General features: G+C 42.4%; 1 protein-coding gene across 4 annotated transcripts in view; it reads right to left on the bottom strand.

Moving 5' to 3' along the window:
* Positions 1-18,536, bottom strand: part of slc2a9l2 (solute carrier family 2 member 9, like 2) — a 299,312-nt gene that overhangs the window by 123,871 nt on the left and 156,905 nt on the right. The window lies entirely within an intron of this gene.

Raw genomic sequence — 18,536 nt, 5'->3', positions numbered from 1 at the left:
GTGTCCCAATTCATCATACTCAGGTATTGTTTTGGACATTCTGCTCAATGGGATAATTGCCATCTACCTGTCCAGTAAACCACAAACAGGAGTAACCTTTTTTGCTTTCACAGTTTCCTATCCCAGTAATGACCAAGCACATCTTTAACTTCTTAGAACTGATGAGGTTGGGCAAGAAACTGTAAATACTGCTGTAGCGGCAAGGCTTATTAAAGTACAGGAATTAAGTTTGCTGCTCCCTTGCCACTCCCTTTCTCCTTCATCTCAGTGGTGCTTGATACAGAGAGGCCATTCCATTTGGTTCACATTTAAGGTGTTTTTCTAGCCGATAGAGTGTCCTGATAAGGAACAACTCCCAATGCTGAGATTCTCCAGCAATCCTAATAAATGGTCATCACTGGCGCCTTAAAGTCTGGGAAATTCCAAAGGAGTCTCATCCCAAGTTGTTAACAACTCTAAGGTCAGAGTGCATTGTTACTCATCATCAGCCAATCATGAACTGGTAGGGCAGGGTAACCCCACGTGGGTATTGGATGCCCATGAAACTTTCAACCGACTGTTGAAATGAACGACCATAGTTCCTCCAGGTAAAACAGGCAGCACAGAGTCCCTCAGCGCCTCCTGGACATTTCTCAGACTCAGCTCCTCCTGGACATCCTCAGACTTAGCTCGGAAAATCACGTAACGGCCAGTGTGTCTGAGTGCAGGACTTTTGTTTTGAGAGTCGAGAATGGAGGTCGCCAGCGCGAAACCAAAGGATCCACCCGAGGTTAGCCGAGCACCAAGCCTCATGAGCCCACCGCGAACGCTCACCTGATTAACAAGTGAACTACAGTCGGAACTGTGGACAGCTGAAATCACTATTCAGATCTAGCACTACATCAGGAACGAACCTGTCTTCTTCCTATTGAAGAAAGATGTGAAGACGGGGGTTTGAATTTAATCCTTTCTGTAGGGGGTTTAGACTTCTAAGTCACAAGCTGGGGTTTATGGCAGGAAAGGGGGTTAACTGATAAGGATTGCAGATGCAAGCTAGGAACCCCCCTGGGTGTAATGTTAAACTGACCATTTGCCCAGAACATCGTAAACTGGCCAAATACCATGAACCCCCCTCTTTACCATCAGACCGAGTGACGTCAGAAACGGAGAAGAAAACACTATATAACCCAAAAGTTTGTAACAGTACGTTGAACAATACTTCGGTTTTGTTGTTTCTTGCGGGAAACAAGACTTCGGCTTTATTGTTCCTTGCATGCAATAAACTCATCTGTTTTACTTCATCTCGGGATCAAGAACCTTATTTCTTCTGTTACAACACTATCTAAAGAGTGTGACCTGTTTGTACCCACAGTCACTTTTCTCCTGTGCACAACCTCTGCTAGTAAGCCAGAACTAACTAGCCGGTCTTCAGAGAGCCCACTGCTAGAGCATCACAGCAGAAATCTCTTCCTTCTTCCACCACGTCACAAGCCTCAACAGCACTGCCTGGCACCAAGCCAGAGAGCGCCGATTGGACACAGCAACAAGCCTGCCACTGCTTCTTTGTGTCAGCGGGAGATCTGAATCCACTAAGATCGGATAAGTATTCAACATTCTGCATTACAGCTCAAGAATTCAATTGTTACCTCAACCTGAGTTGATATCAATTTATTTCCTATGAGTGATGTACTTGCTTTTGAGTATCTAGTGTAGAAGTTGTAACCAAGTTCATTTACGAAACGGTCTAAATGAATGATATACTGAATGTATGTCCCTCTTGGTTTGTAACTCTTCGTTATTGAATATATGCCTTTTGTATTCTGCTAACCCTCAATATAAGATCTGTTATGTTTATATGCACATTTTATGCATTAATAAATGTATTCTCGTGTATTAGTATCCGTGTGTGTGTGTTGTTTGAGTTATCCCGCAAGGTTGATTCTAATAGCCAACAAAGAATCATTTTGTGACTTACTGCTACAATTAATAATTGTCCCAATAAATGCACAAACCCCTACATTTATTGGTGCCTCGTGAGAGGATGCCTACACTGCTAAGACTTTAACAGAAGACATCTTCACTTTGGGTTACTTTAAAATTTTTAAGATGCTGTAGTGATGTGAAGACTACATACAGATCTTACATAAGATCTTCAATAACATACATAAGAAACAACAGACATAATAGCAGACCATTTCAGAGATATATTCTATGATATGAAAGCTGATCATTCATCCAGCGGTTATAAGGAGAAGAGTTATTAACTTAAGAGTTGAAATATATTGACTACAATGTGTTATGATTTACCTCATAGGTTTTAGCAGCCTCATATAATTACATTCCATAAATACACATTCAGAAATTCAGATTTGGAAATGTGTTTGGAATAATAGTTCATCTATCGAGAATTACAATGTGAATAAAGAAGTTTTATACTCAATGATAAGTTCATTAATTGATGAGTTCAACTTCCAACCGAGAAGACTGAACAGGCTGGATTGGTCCATGGTCCGACATGGCAGCTGCTCACTCATTTCAGATAGTATCCAGAGAGTGTCCAGTGTGCAGAGAGCAAAGGAGAGAGCTTTGCCTAAGCTGAGCCTAAGCAGCTAGTGTTGGTGTAGCGGAGCTGGTTGCAGCGCAGTGACATCACTGCCCTCACTACATATAACAGGGACCTCAGCAGCCTGGGCTGAGGGAGATCTCCTTTAGCTAAGCCGGCTGGTTCTCTGTTGCGTGACGCTAGAGACCTGTGTTCATGGCCAAGTAGAGAGGGACGAACCGGCAGGACAGAGTGGTGAGGGCACGAGCCTGAGCAGAACCGCAATGGTCACATTGGTGCCATAACCCAGACGGGCGTGTCCTTCACCTAGGCGAAGTTAGCAGGCGAGGATTTAGCGGAGCTGGTTGCAGCGTGGTGACTTCACCACCCTCCCTGCATATAACAGGGACCTCTGGGATCTTTTCTGATGGCATCCTCTTCCCCTGTGATTCTGACCCACTTTGGGAGGCAGCTTTCCTCATCCAGGACCCCAGGGCTGTCATCCTTCCCTTAGCCTAGCAGCTCCTTTCCTGCCCTGTGGAATCCTACTGTAGCGGTGAGGCTTATTGATAAGAAAGAATTAAGTGTTCTGAGCCTTTCAAAATGAGGCCCCATTTCTCTGTTCATCTCTGTGGTGCAGCCACAGAGAAACTATTCATGCAGGCTGATTTAAGGTTCCTTTGATAAAGGACAGCTCCCAAAGGGGGATGCACTTAGCTAAGCCTGGCTATCATGATCAATGGTCATCCATTGGCGCCTATCTGTCTAGGGAGTGCCAGATGGACATCTGGACTGCATTCCTAAGTGTCAGGAGTAAGTGACTCATATCTCACCTTGATCAACCAATCAGGGACTGGTAGGGCCGTGTAACCCACGTGGGATGCCCATGGAACTTTCAGCCAATCAACGAGCTGAAGTTCCTCCAGGTAAAAACAGGCAACACAGAGAGCCTGTAAGATTCAGTAAGATTCAGTGGAGGATTCTGTGGACTATTCTAAAGGGAATTCAAAGGAGAATTCCAGGGCAGGACGGCCCAGGAGCAGAAGGCTCCCAAGGGCAGGACATTCTTGCAGCGCGCCTCCTGACCATCCTGAGACTCAGCCTGGACAACCACGGAACGGCCAGTGTGTCCGAGTGCCAGAACTTTCCTTTGTTCTAAGAGTCGAGAGCGGAGGTTGCCAGAGAGTAACCAGAGGATCCACCCGAGGTTAGCAACAGCAGCAGGCCTCGTGAACAGGTCGGAACTGTGGACAGCTGAATCACTATTCAGAACTAGCGCTTCACCAGGAACGAACCGGTCCTCTTCCTGACTTTCTGGGACCCACAGTCATCTTTTCTCCTGTGCACAAACTGTGCTAGTTAAAGCCAACACTAACTAGCCGGTCAGTGAGCATCAGCAGCGCACCGTCGCAAGCCGTACAGCACAGCCTGGCACACAGCCAGAGAGCGCGGATTGGACAGCAACAGCCTGCAACTGTTTCTTTGTGCCCGCAGGAGATCTGAATCCCCAGAGATTGGATGAGTATTCAACTTCAATGCATTACAGCTCGAGAATTCAATTGTTATCCCAACCAGTTGATATCAATTTAATTCCTAAGAGTTATGTACTTGTTTTGAGTATCTAATGTAGAAGTTGTAACCAAGTTCATTTACAAAACGGTCTTAATGAATGATATACTGAACGTATGTCCTCTTGTTATATGTAACTCTTTGTAACTGACTGAATATATACCTTTTGTATTCTGATAACCCTCTCGATAAGATCTGTTAGTTTTACATGCATATTCTATGTATTAATAAATGTATCCTCGTGTATTAGTACCTGTGTGTGTGCGTTGTTTGAGTTATGTCGCATGGTTGGATTCTAAAGCCATCAAAAGAATCAACTTTGTGATTTACTGCTACAATTAATAATTGTCTCAGTAAATGCCCAAACCCTACAGAACTGGTGCCTTCAGAGAGCCACTACATTTACATTTTGGCTATGGCAACGTTACATATTTTGGCGTCCCTGGGCCGGCTATGATTACACTGCCCTGCACTTCCTGCTGCCTTTCTGGCTTCTCTCTGAGGCAACTTTTTCTCCAGACATTAAGGACTCTTTCCTTTCTCTCACTTTCTGTTTCTCCTGCTGTCTGGGTCACTTTTTCCTTTTTCTGTTTTGTTTAGTTCAATTCAATTCAAGGTGCTTTATTAGCATGACCGATGGGTACAATCAGTGTTGCCAAAGCAAATAAAAATAATAAAATTAACATAGAACAAAACAAAAATAGAAGTAAAATAAAATCTACAGACATGTTACAGACATTTACAACAAAGACATATTATATAATATTGACATATACTGTAGGCGGCTGGAGCATTATTGGGAGACAGACTCACTGTTCCTCAGGCTGTGACAGGAGATCACATACTAGGCTGCCAGATCAACTGAGTTCCCTCCTCCCTCTCCCAGTAGGATTGGGACCTGTTGTGGTTTTGGCAGGTGTGGGAACTCTGGGATTAGATATCTGAATTTCGGGAAGAATGTTTCTCTAATCCCAGAGTATCTGTCACAGTGCAGTAGGAAGTGCACCTCTGTCTCTATTTCACCCTGCTGGCAGTGGGAGCACAGCCTGTCCTCTCTGGGCAGCCAGGTCTGCCTGTGTCCCCCAGTTTCTATGGCCAGGTTGTGGTCACTGAGCCTGTACTTCGTCAGGGTCTGTTTCTGTTTGTTATTTTTTATTTTGGTCAAATATTCAGCTAGTGTGTATTGTCTGTTTAAGGTTCTGTAGCATTCCAGTTTATGTTGTGTTTGTGTGTGTGTGTCCCAGTGTGTGAGATATTGCTGTTTGATCTGTGCTGTGATGTGGTTGAGTCTGGGTTGTGGTGCTCTAGCAGTACTGTCCTGAGGCTGGTTAGTGTTGGTGTGGCTCAGGTCGGTGAGCCTCAGGACCAGCTGGCTCAGGGGGCTCTGTTTTGGGCTCAGCTCTTGGCTCAGCAGGGCTTTGTGGTGGTAGGAATTTTGGTCACTGTTTTTTAGGTGTAGCCAATACTTTAATATTCTTTTCTGTATGTTTATCAATAGTGGGTACTGGCCTAATTCGGCCCTGCACCCGTTGTTAGGAGTTTTTCTCTGCACACGGAGGATGATTCTACAGATCTCCATGTGCAGAGTTTCTGTGGGGTGTTTGTCCCATTGGGTGTAATCCTGGTCTGTGAGGGGACCCCACACTTCACTGCCGTATAGGGCAATGGGTTGGATTACACTTTCAAATATTTGGAGCCAGATTCTTGTTGGTGGGTTGATGTTGAAGAGCCTCCTTCTTATTGCGTAGAAAGCCCTGAGTGCCTTCTCCCTCAGTGCCTTCACTGCCAGGTCAAAATTCCCGGAAGAGCTGATGGTGAGACCGAGATATGTGTAGCTGGATGTGTGCTCCAATGTGTTGTTGTTCAGTGTGAATTTGTACCTGTTTCCCTGAGGTCTGGCTTTCTTCTGGAAAACCATAACTCTGGTCTTGTCCAGATTGACTGTCAGTGCCCAGGTCTGACAGTACTGCTCCAGCAGTGCCAGGTTCTGCTGCAGCCCCTGTTCTGTGGGCGACAGCAGGACCAGGTCATCTGAGTAGAGCAGGAACTTGATTTCTGTGTCGTGTAGTGTAAGACCAGGAGCTGCAGACTGCTCCAACATTCCTGCTAATTCATTGATATAGATATTGAACAGTGTTGTGCTCAGGCTGCAGCCCTGTCTCAGCCCGCGGCCTTGGGTGAAGAATTTAGTCCTTTTGTTTCCAATTTTCACTGCACATTTGCTCTCTGAATACATTGATTTAATTATGTCATACACTTTGCCCCCTATGCCACTTTGGAGTAGTTTATAAAACAATCTCTCATGCCAAATCGAGTCAAATGCTTTTTTGAAATCGACAAAGCAGGCAAAAGTTTTTCCTTTGTGTTTTTGGTGGACGTGTTTGTCTATCAGTGTGTGTAGGGTGTAAATGTGATCAGATGTGCGGTGATCTGGCAAGAAGCCAATCTGACTTTTACTCAGGACATTGTGTTCGGTAAGGAAGGCCAGTATTCGTGTATTTAGGATACTGCAGAATACCTTCCCCAGGTTACTGTTCACACAGATGCCCCGGTAGTTGTTGGGATCGAGTTTATCTCCACTCTTATAGATGGGCGTGATCAGTCCTTGGTTCCAGGCCTCGGGGAAACATCCGGCTGTCATGATGAGATTGAGGAGTTTGAGCAGGGCTTGTTGCAACTTTGGGCTGCTGTGTCTCAGCATCTCATTTATGACTCCATCATGGCCACAGGCTTTGCGTGGTCTGAGGGCCTGGAGTTTGTCCAGTAGCTCGTGCTCAGTGATTGGGGAGTCTAAGGGGTTTTGGTTGTCTTTGATAGCCAATTCCAAAATTTTGAGTTTTTCATAAATTGTGTTTTGGTCTGATTGATTTGTATTTGGGAGCTTTTCATAGAGATTTTCAAAGTATGTTTGCCAGACTGTTCCATTTTGGATGGCCAATTCTTCTGGTTTTGATTTGTTTAAGTTGTTCCACTTCTCCCAGAAACAATTCTGATTTAGTGACTCCTCAATTTCTGCAAGTTGTTTGTCTATGTATGTGTTTCTTTTCTTTTTCAGCGTGTGTTGGTAAAGTTTTACCATGTCACAGTACCTGAGTCGCAGATCTGTGTTGTGTGGTTGTCTGTGTTTTTCATTTGAGACTTTTCGTAGTGCATTTCTGATGTTTTTGCACTCCGTATCAAACCACTTTTCTTTTGCTTTTGTTTTTTGGTAGTTTTTTGATGTAGTTGTTTTTAGCTTAGATTTTGATGCTAGTTTGTGGAATAGGTGATTTAGTTTTTGTGTGGCCAAGTTTATGCCTAATTTGTTGGCTTGATACGGAGTGTTTAGGAATGTGTCCATCAGTGTCTGAATTTCGTCATGGCCCAGTGCAGTTTGGTATCTGTCTAGGCTGTCTGTGTCCCATCTGTATGCCTGGTTGAGGTCATACAGCTGGCTGGGCTGTGTCAGTGTGTCTCTGTGCTGGTGTGTTCTCTTCATGTAGAGTGTGATCTGGCTGTGGTCGGAGAGGGGAGTTTGTGGCCTGACAGTGAAGGCACTGATACAGGAGGGGTCCAGGTCGGTGATGGCGTAGTCCACCACACTGCTGCCCAGAGCTGAGCTGTAGGTGAACCTGCCTAGAGAGTCCCCTCTAGTCCTGCCGTTGACGATGTACAGGCCCAGCCCTTGACAGAGCTGCAGCAGCTCGCGCCCGGTGCTGTTGACCGTGGTGTCATGGCTGCACCTGTGTGAGGTGACCGGTGTGTGGTACAGAGGGGATTGTCCGAATATGTGAGTATTTCCCTGTGTGCTGGTGAAGTCTGCCAGTGTGCCTGTTCGTGCGTTGAGGTCACCACAGAGCAGCACGTTTCCCTGGCCCTGGAAGTGACCGATCTCCGTGTGGAGACTGGGGAGAATTCCCTCACTGTAGTAGGGGGATTCTGAGGGCGGGATGTAGACAGCACACAGGAAAACCTCGTTTTCTGTTCCTGATGGTATTTCTTTTGATTTTAAGCCAAACTCGTGACTCTTCTTTCTTTACTAATTGTATGGAGTGACTGAGCTCCGCTCTGTACCACACAATGATCCCCCCAGAGTCTCTGCCCCGGGTGATTTGGGGTTTTTTGACAGAGGGCACCATGATCTCCTTGTAGCCTGGGGGACAGTGGGTAGCCAAGTCTCCCCGACACCATGTCTCCTGTAGGATCATGATGTCTGTCTCCTTTACATCCTTGATAAATTCAGGATCAGTGCTCTTCAGCCCAAATGCTGACGAGCCCAGACCCTGAATGTTCCACATACTTATCTTTAGAGATCTCATTGTTATCGTTTGAATTATCTTTGCAATTTGTTATTGTTTTCTGGAACTGTATCAAATTTTTGTCGGACATTTACATCATTAACAGAAACAAGTATTGTGCTGGGTTTTTGTCTGTCGCTGTGGGTGATGGAAGTTCAGCTCATAAGCCGGGTGCAGATGAGGTTCAGGAGCTGCCGGATTTCTCCCAGCTCTAAACCACTCGGGACTGCTGGTCTGGCCAGGGCTGCGGCGTAGCTGTGCAGGAGGGGCTCGGTCTGGCTCTGTTGTTGTGCTGGGTGGGGAGGGGTTGTGGTTCTGGTCCGGTTCAGCTGCTGGTCTGGGTGAGGGGCATGGGGTGGGGCGCTGGTTCTGGTCCTGTTCGGTCATTGGTCTGGGTTGGAGGGCTGTAGGGTGGTGCTGGTTCTGTTCTTTGTGGGTTGAGCTGGTCTGGGTTGGGGTTGTGGGTGCTGGGGCGTTCCTCTGGTAGTCCTCCTGTTTCTCTCTGGGATGCTGTTTGGGTGTCTGCCCAGTGTGGTGTCTTTCAGAGTTTTTGTGAAGAGTCCAATGGTCTGTTTTTTGAGGTGTTTATGGTCGTGTAGATGCTGTGGTCCAAGGGTGGAGTGATGGGCCAGATAGACGTTTGGGAGCAGGGCGCAGCACCGTGAGATCTCGGCATTGATTCTCTGGATGGTGTGGTGCTGCTCGTCCTGTCTCGGCAGCAGGGTGGAGATGACAATTCGGGCGTGAGGGAACTCCTGTATGGCCCTCTCTGCCACTCTCCTGATGGACTGGGCCACCTGCTCCCTCTGGGTCCTCAAGTCGTTGGTGCCGGTGTGGATGATGATGTGCTGAGGGGCTCCCAGTACCGACCTGGACAGCAGCTGCAGGGCCTTCTCTGTCGTCGGACACCAGAGCTTTGCTGTTTGTAATCCCGGGAAGAGCCTGTGCTCATCGATGTACCTCCCGTTGGAGTCGATGAGAAGGGCTACTTCCATGCGTCTGCCTCTGGTGTCCAGTCTGCTGGAGGGGCTCTGTGCTGCCGGGCGGGGGGCTGCTTGGGGGGGTGCAGTGTGTGAGGTGGAGGAGTTGGGTGGGGCCGGGTGTGTGTGTGGGTCACCCTGAGTGTTCGGCAAGGTGGATGTGCTTTTGGGCAGTAGAGTTGTGAGGGGATTTGGGGTGCCGGGGGGTGCAGTGGGTGTGGTGTTTGCTAAAGTGGGAGTTGGTGGTGGGGGTTGTAGGGGTGTCAGGTTGTGTGGAGGTGGGTGTGTCTTTGCGGGTTGGTGGTGGGTGTTGTGAGTTGTGTGTTCTGGGTCTCAGGGCTGTTCTGTTGCAGTCAGGGCTGCAGTGGGAAGTAGTGAGTTTCCTCAGCTGGTCTTTGAGAGTCTTGCTTGTCCTCTCCACGAGCTGCAGCTCCTCTCTCAGCTCTGCTACTTCCGACTGCAGCTTACTGTTGTCCCGCAGCAGCTCTTCCATCTGTGCCCTGAGCTGTTTGTTGGAGGTTTTACATTTCTAGCAACCTTCCAGTGCCCCAGCAAAGCCATCCTCTTCCTAGGCAGCCTAGCATCTTGTTCCCGCTCTGATGCTTGGTTGGTATCACTCTATTAGCTAGAGCTCCCTGAGGATTCCTTTGTTTCCCGGACTGGGATTAAGTATGGGTTTCTTTGTTACCCCTTCCTTGCAGATGTCTCCCCCTGGTGATCCAAAGGTTGCATGGGTGTCCAATTTCTTTCGCACTTGGGCACTTCCACTGGAGTGAGAATTCTGGAAGACTGAGCTGGTACCTTACGCTTGGCCTGGTCAGTGAAGCTTTTGTGGAAAAGCACACCTGTGATCCCTGGTGACTCTTCCTTTCTTCAGTGTTTTGGCCTTCGAGCTTGCTAACCCCTGGGTTGCCCTTCAAGACCTCTGTGGTTCCCTTTTGTGATTCCGACCGACGGGTTGTGTTGCTGTGTCCGAATTCTTGGCATTAAGTTGAATTCTTTCACTGTGGGTGTCAGACTCCGTCAGGGCTGCGTCTTGTCACTACTCCTGTTTGTGGTGTTCATGGGGCGCAGCTGAGGATGTGAGGGTGTCTGATTGCGGGGGTCATCTCTGCTATTTGCAGATGATATTGTCCTTTTGGCATTATCTGACTGTGACCTTCGGCGTGCACTTGAGCAATTTGCAGCTGAGTGTGAAGCAGCTGAGATAAGAATCGGGACCTCCAAGACTGAGGTCATGGTTTTCTTCCAGAAAAGAGTAGATTGCTGTCTGAGTTTGAAGACAAAGCTCTCGTTTTTACCAGCCGATCTATTGTCATGAGCTGTGGGTAATGACCGAAGGAACGAGATCGCGGATAGAAGCAGCAGAATTGAGGTTTCTCAGGTTCAGCAATCTGGGAGAGCCTCAGAGTAGAGCTGCTACTCCTCCAGATTGAGAGGAGCCAGCTGAGGTGGTTTGGGCAGTCGGCTTCCACTGGAGCTGTTCCGAATGTCCTACTGGGCGGAGACCCCATGGCAGACCCAGGACACGCTGGAGGGATTATACCTCTTGGATGGCTTGGGAGCTCCTGGGGATCACTCAGGAGGAGCTGGAATCTATAACTAGGGATAGGGAAGTCTGGGCTGATCTACTCGGCCTGCTGCAACCACGACCCTCACCAGGAAAAGCAGAGTGAAAATAGATGGATGGATGGGTTGTATTGAGCAGTATGTACAGGGCTGGCGCTATGTCAAGCCAGCCTTTTGCTCTTTTTGCTAGAGATGCAGTGGATACCTCCAGCCGACATACCTCAACCTGTTTTCTTCCCTTACTGACTGGTTGGGGCAATCCTTGCTCCACTGGCCAGTTCATTCTTTAAATTTTTTCCATTATCTTTTCCATTACTGACAGCATGGGCTGATTGTGCCCCCCTGCCAAGTAATCAATTTTTGTATTACCCCCTCCTTTCCTTTTCACTTTCCCTCCATCCTGGAGCACTGAAGCACTCAAGCCCCAACCAGTAGGGTCTCTTTGGGCTCTTTGGGCTTTTCTCCACTCTCAGTCTCTTACACTTATGTTCTGACTAATCACAACACAATCTGCTGTATCTGGCCGCTTTATAAAAAAGTTCACTGAAATACCAGCAGAAATCCCTCCTATTTTAAATGTAATTCCTTAGGCATATAGACATTTGGCATGTGGCACCACCAAGGATAAAATGAAAAAGACATAAAGCAGATATTTTGAAAGATGTACATAAACTATGGAAACCAAGAATTATAGAAAACATGGCCTCTAGATCAGCAAACATTAATTCAAGGAGGTGCAACATGGAATTGAAATCAGAACATGGAGCAAGTTCTACCAACTTTTTTTCTTTAAACTTTTTAGATAGAACTGAACCTCATTAGAACACATTTTAAAAGCCTTGTAAATTAGGCTGATTTCAACTTAATGCTTATTAAAACAAAAAAGCATCATGTTAAATGATTTAATGAAAGATATTTTGGTTGAATGCAATTGAGATTGCAACACACATGCTTCATGATACATCTGTGTCATGCTTCCTTGAGAAAACTGGACCAGATGTGTTAAGCTGCAATACAGTTGTCATTTTTCCATTTCAGCCTTCTGAGATATAAATATATGTGTTGGTGTACTGCTTCATAACTAAGTCTTTTTGTAATACAAACTGGAGTATTTGTTTCTAAAAATATTGCATCTTCATTTTCTATTGATGTCCAGTCTCATATTTTCAAGGTTAAAGTTAAACTATGCAATACTACTGTAGTCTTACTATTTTTGTATTGTCGATTTCTGAAAAAGTATTTTCATATATTGGTTGTTGAATTGTGTCATTGCTAGCGATTGATTACAAAATATATGTTTTGGACATTAAGCATACAGTAGGAAGTGTTTCCAGAAACATAATATACAGTATTGCCAGATGAACAGTATTTCCTTGTGTATGGTAGCAGGTCTGGCTTCTACTTTGAGAGCAAGTTTCAGGAACATTCTCACTTTGGCATATCAGGACAGATTCGATGAGAGTGATGTCATTGATTACGCCAATCATTGATTACGTCAATCTTTATTTTTTTCACTTCAAATAATCCACTTTTATCAAATATCATTTCAGATCATGTGTGGTCCTAGAAATCTCAGAATATCTTAAGAAGTACCTGGATCTATACAGATTTGTTTTATTTATTTTTTCAAAAAAATTAGAAAAATGGCATATTAAAAAGATTACTTACTCGTGCTCTACCCTCCTCCGTATTTAGTCTCTCGATAAATTCTCAGAATTCTACTTCCCTCTTCTTCATGATTCTTTAATGCAATTGTAAGTGCAGTACCACTGAACATGTTCCCTGGGATTTAGTCAAGCGATTTTATTCTGATAATATTGCAAATACAACCTACAAAACATTATTCAAATTTGTGCAGAAAAAAATGAAGTGGATATTGACTGCAAATAGGTGCAGTGCTTAGCACTGGTGATGTGTCCAATTCTGGGCCTGGGTTGCTATCTGCATGCAGTTTGTGTGTCCTCCCCATGTTAATGTGGGCTTCCTCTGGGTTCTCTGTTTTTCTCTGACAGTCCAATGACATAATGGTAGGTTAATTGGTTTCTGAGAAGAATCGCCTATGTGTGAGAGTCTGCATGTCTGTCTGCATGTGTGTGCCCTTTGATAGACTGGCATAGACTGGATAGACTTTGATAGACCTTGGTTGCTTGCTCTGGCTATCCCGCAAAATTTGATAAAGTGGTTAGAAAATGGATGGATGGATCAACCTAAACATATTGCTACATGCTGAGTTGTAACAAAATATTTAAATGTCATTCTTTATTCTTTATGTTTAATTATCATTCTTCATTCATTGAAGTTAAAACAATTCCAGGGAATGATAGCAGAACTGCATTACTATTTCAGTAATATCATAGGATAGAATCAAATAATGCCAGGGGAGTCAATGTAGTTTTTCTAAATACAAGTATACTGTATATACCACATAATCATGTTTGTTTCTGATGCAGATTAGAATAATCATTAGAATCATCACTTAGCAAAGTACCATGTGGAATAAAAGATTATCCATATTTAGAATACTTGAAAAAGAATTAGACACCCATTTCCATACCTAACCAGCTTTTGTTAGTATCCCAAAACATATCTAAAAAGTTGTGTACAACATCCTCTGGACACAGTATACAGGAAACTTCATATGATATCAGCAAATAGACATGAGCAAAGTCTGTGTTAATCATTAAATTATTAAGGTTTTATTTGGATACAAAATTCAAAACATTCCAAAATACTGTACCAGCAAAGAGATAATTATTCAAGTCCTTATTCCAGGTATTAATTATTAGGGTTAAACCTTTTATGGGTTTATACAAAAATATAGAGGAAGACAATCCCTTTTGTTTTGCCCCTAAGGTCAAACATACTATGTGTTTGGTATATAGAGGATATCACCCCCAGGGGACGTTACAATCATGCATTGCAGAACAGAGACAGTAAAGAAACAGGAATAATGATACTCCTATTGCGTTTGAAAGTTTTTTAATGAGCAAAAACCAGCCTCATTGAAAATATCTATGAGAATGTGAATTATTTCTCACTCTAATGCAGGAAGGAGAAAGGATTACCTGTAACAAGACTGTGATCATTGAAAAGGGGCTTGTTATATTTTCAGTGATTTGTTGGAGTCTGTCCATTGAAATTCTTAATTGCATAATTATCAGAGTGACTGGTAATCTACAGTACAATATCAAAGAGGTGCACCAGTATAGTAAAGTGACATTGAAGTTTTTACTGTGATAGATTAAAAAAATCTCATCATCAAAGTATTTCAGGTGATTGACCAGTGGAAAAATTAGAGGCAGGCCAACTCTTTCGCTGCAACAACTGGTGTTTGTAACTGGTGGATCTGTTAATTTTATACCCTAAAATAGCACAGAGACAGAGATGGTTAACAGATGAGACAGGAATTGATATACTTTGTCTAGATATAACAATGTATCATCAGCATAAAGCAATATATAATGTTGAGTATTATTACCAGTAATGGATGCTTAAGAACTACACTAAACAACAGGTTGTATTAGAGTTCTCAGAGATCATGCAAACAATAAAGGTGAAACAGTAAAGGTGAAATTGGGCATCACTGACAAGTGCACTGATATAGGAAACTGTGAAGAACACTTGTTTTCAGAAACAACAGTGTCTGAAAGCATTATCAATAATTTAGCATATGATATTTTGAATAATATAACTATACCTGAACTTAGGCCCATATAATCCAAAACTGAAAAGCCATATACTGTATTCTCTATACCAAGATGATCAAAAGTCTTCTTGACAGAATGGCAGAGAGGAAGGAAAGTCTGTAACTGGAAGTATAATGTGGCAAAATGTAAATTTTTATTAAAGCCTGCTTGTTCACGGTGCAATACACTGGTTTTATAAATCTCTACCCAGTGTAAAAGAACCTTAGCATACAGGTTAGCACCTGAACAAAGTTAACTGGGGCCAAATATTCAAAAATTCTAACGATGCCCAGAGATGACATGACCTTCAGCTCAGGTGAGGATATAGAGATCAGTTACTTCTGCAGGAAAAAGTCTAGGCAAATGAAGAGATTGGAGAATGCACAATTTCACTGACTGCATAAGTTAGAGTTACACATGTAAAAAAAGAAGTTTCATCTACAGTACATGGGAATTGACAATAACCCACCCTGTGTCAATCTAATGGCAGGAATATTAGCAGAACATTCAGTATGATGGATTCTCAGAGATAGTATTGTATGTAGCTTATTTGACTGCTGTTAAAATATTTGTTTCTAGAACTACAGTATATACAGTATTTCTGAATATATAATTTCTGACAAATTTGACACAATGTCTAAACAGTAGATTTAATTATTTTCTTATAAGTTTGATTTCCAAAGCTGTGGTCTCAGAAAAGGTGAATTGATGATCATGCAGCAATTCAGTAGTATTACTTAGATGAGGTGTATGCTGCTGTGAGAAAAAATACAGATCTTTGTCTTTAATAAAGCCTTTCACTGTGCCCCACATAATGCAAGGGTCATTGACTGCATCCAAAATGTTTCTTTTCTAGTAGTTATTGAAAATCCAGCTGGGGGTAAGTGATGATTTTCCTGATGGGCAAATTCTATTCTGTGCCGTGCAGATGTATTCTGACCCTTCCTATGGTGTCCAATTTTCTAAATGATACACATTTCTTAAACATTATATAAGTTACAGTAAATGGCAGCAAAATGTAAACGAACAAAATACTAAAAGCCATTCCACTGTACAGTAGCTTTGACCTTGTGTTTTGGATTATTGCCCTTCTAAAGGTGAAATTATGTTCCAGTTTTAGGTCTGAAGAATAATTTTCTCCATCAGTCTTCCCAGTCCCTGCTGACAGAACATAATGTTGCCACCACCATGCTTGACAGTAAGGATGGTGTTGATTGAGTGATGGATTATGCTGGTTTTACCTCAGATGTAACACCATGCATTTATATAGAAAAGTTCCAGTTTTGTCTTATATGACCACAAAACCTTTCTCCATTGTCCCGGATGTTGGAAGGGACGAACCGTGGAATGACAGGAGAGCGAAAAGACCCTATGCGTAGCGGCGAGACGGGGGTTAGCCCGGGCTTAGCTGTTCAGGGAATGCCGTATAGAAACCTATGCCCTCAGGTAGCAGACATGGGGTGACCTGGTGCTAGGCGGGTCTCAGGACATCCGAACGTCAATGCTGAGCAAAGGCAGAATGAAAGACCCGGAAACATATAGCCCCAGAGAGAGAGAAACACCGGAAGGACAGCAAAGAACCGGAAATGAGAGACAGGACAGAGAAGGAGCACCCTCCAGCTGCAGAGGGCGTGACATCCATACTGTATGTTTACAGTATCATGTAGGTGCAGTGCTGTAGACCCAATCTGGATCACCTAAATGTTATATTTGCAGATACCTGTATTATTATAGTCTGGGAGGTGACCACCAATACTACCTTTTTTACACCACATTTTCTCTTTACATTGCTTTATTTTCTTTTATTTGTATCATTATTCAATATTTTATTATCATTATATATTATCATTTTATTATTATTATTATTTAACATCTATTATTTTATTAAGAATAATTTCAATAGTTAAGATTTCCATTTTGTGACAAGTCCTGGACAACCTTAGGTAGGATTAAAACAAAATTTGTCTCAAAATTGAAATTATTGAAATAATGTAGCAGGGTTTGCCAGTACCTATGCTTTAAATTGTTTGTCAGCTTTTATAGTTTAGCACTAGTTTCTTTTGCTGCATAGTTATTTAAGTAGTTAGGCTGGATAGATAGGATCTAAAGTCTATGAAAAAGAGGTAGTGGTAGGCAGTAGAATAAATAAATACATTTAATAAATAATGCTATTTTTACTGTAGATGGCAGTATAGGAAATTGCTTTCCACATTATATTGCTGTAAGGTACTTAAAATGAATTGTGCTCTGGAACTAGCTACAACTAAGAAAATTTGATGGGAAACAATGGCTGTTCTGTTCCTAAATTGGGTTGTGTAGTCAACCTATTTAATATCTCCTTGTGGTAACTGTCTTGAACTTCTGTATTCATTTCATTTTGCTCTTTCTCCTTCTTTTGTAGAAATTAGAAATTCTAAACGTCCTGCTTGCTTTTTATTCTATATACTGTAGCTTCTCTTGGCACCTTCTTTTTTTCCTGCACAAAACTGAACACCTGACCAAGTCAAGCTCTATGGTACTAGCAATAAGGTCAGAAGTACTGGGCTACATTACCCAGGGTACATAAGCAAAACACTGTTTTAAAGTCCTGAAGGCTGTGTCAATATGGGTTTATGCTTTATATGACTGATATGTCAAAACTCTGTCCCTGTAGTAGACGTTTATGCCACTTGTGTCAAGTCACTGCATTTTAGTAATCTCTTTTTAATCTCTTTCTGAAGGTTTAGCATTTTACTGCATAAACATGCAAATACACATCAATCTGGGCTGTGATATCTGGTTGTGATAACAACCTAACATTTTAGTGTTTCAAAACCTACAGCTAAATAGGTAGTTTGGTCTTAGTTGTTTATAACGTGCCATTAATGTCTCTTTTCTTCAATACTATGTGCACATATTTGCATTAAATTAAAGAATATACCATAGCTTTCACAGCATTATTGATTAAATTATTTGGAAGATTAATCTATGTTACATCTATTTTTATCACCAGTAGAAAGCTCTTCCTGGCACAGGATTAGTTATTATTAATTCTTCAGTGATGTATTTCATATTTTTAAACCCCACTGCTCATGTCTTCTTTTCATCTGAGTGACATTAACCCTGATGTGATTTGTCAGAGCGCTTTCATAAACTATGATTAGGATGACATGTAACCCATAAGGTGTTCTAAAGCAAAGCAAACAGCAAAAGGGCAATTCGACAGTACATTACATGGAAACGAGAAAGAAGTTCAGTGCTAGATTATGTTCAGTGAATGGAAAATACCAGCAGTGATATTAGCAATTTGTGAGTTCTTTACAGGTTGTCTGATCTATTGCACACTTCTTTTTATTGTTGTTGTCTTTGTTTAACCCAAATGAAGTTGAAAAATTGATGTAAAAATGAAATTAGCAACTTTTCAGGCCAAAGACACATATATTTTCATATCAGATATGTGAAATACTGTATGTGAATTGTAACAACAATGTCGTTTTCCTAAACTTTTAAGTCTAAATAAAAATGAAGATGTTGGAAATATATTTCCTAACAGAATAATTTAGTTACTAATACAGTACCTTCACAAACTGTACTAAACATTCTAAAACATAAACATTTAAAAATAGATATTGTTATCTGTAATGTTATGTAGTAGATACAGATATTGAATTTCTTGTAATATGAATATGCTCAGCATGCTTCAGTTCTAAATATGCATATTCTTAATAGTTCTCTACTTAACATTATAGAGTAATCATTTTCTCTGTTAGCTACTATGTTAAGACAACATGAAGTTGCTCTTTTGTACAATGTGAATATGAAATGTGTGACTCTTACTTTATGAAGTATAGACAAGTGCTTCTGACAAGTGGAAGGAACTCTCAAAAATAAAATGTTTTGTCATATTTAAGATATTCATTATAACAAGACACCAATTATTTATCTGAGAAAATCT

Source organism: Lepisosteus platostomus, chromosome 1, assembly GCF_059453375.1.
Source record: "Lepisosteus platostomus isolate fLepPlt1 chromosome 1, fLepPlt1.hap1, whole genome shotgun sequence".
Classification (NCBI taxonomy): Eukaryota; Metazoa; Chordata; class Actinopteri; order Semionotiformes; family Lepisosteidae; genus Lepisosteus; species Lepisosteus platostomus.
Note: the sequence above shows the minus strand (reverse complement) of the source record. Positions and strands in the feature narration are given on the sequence as shown.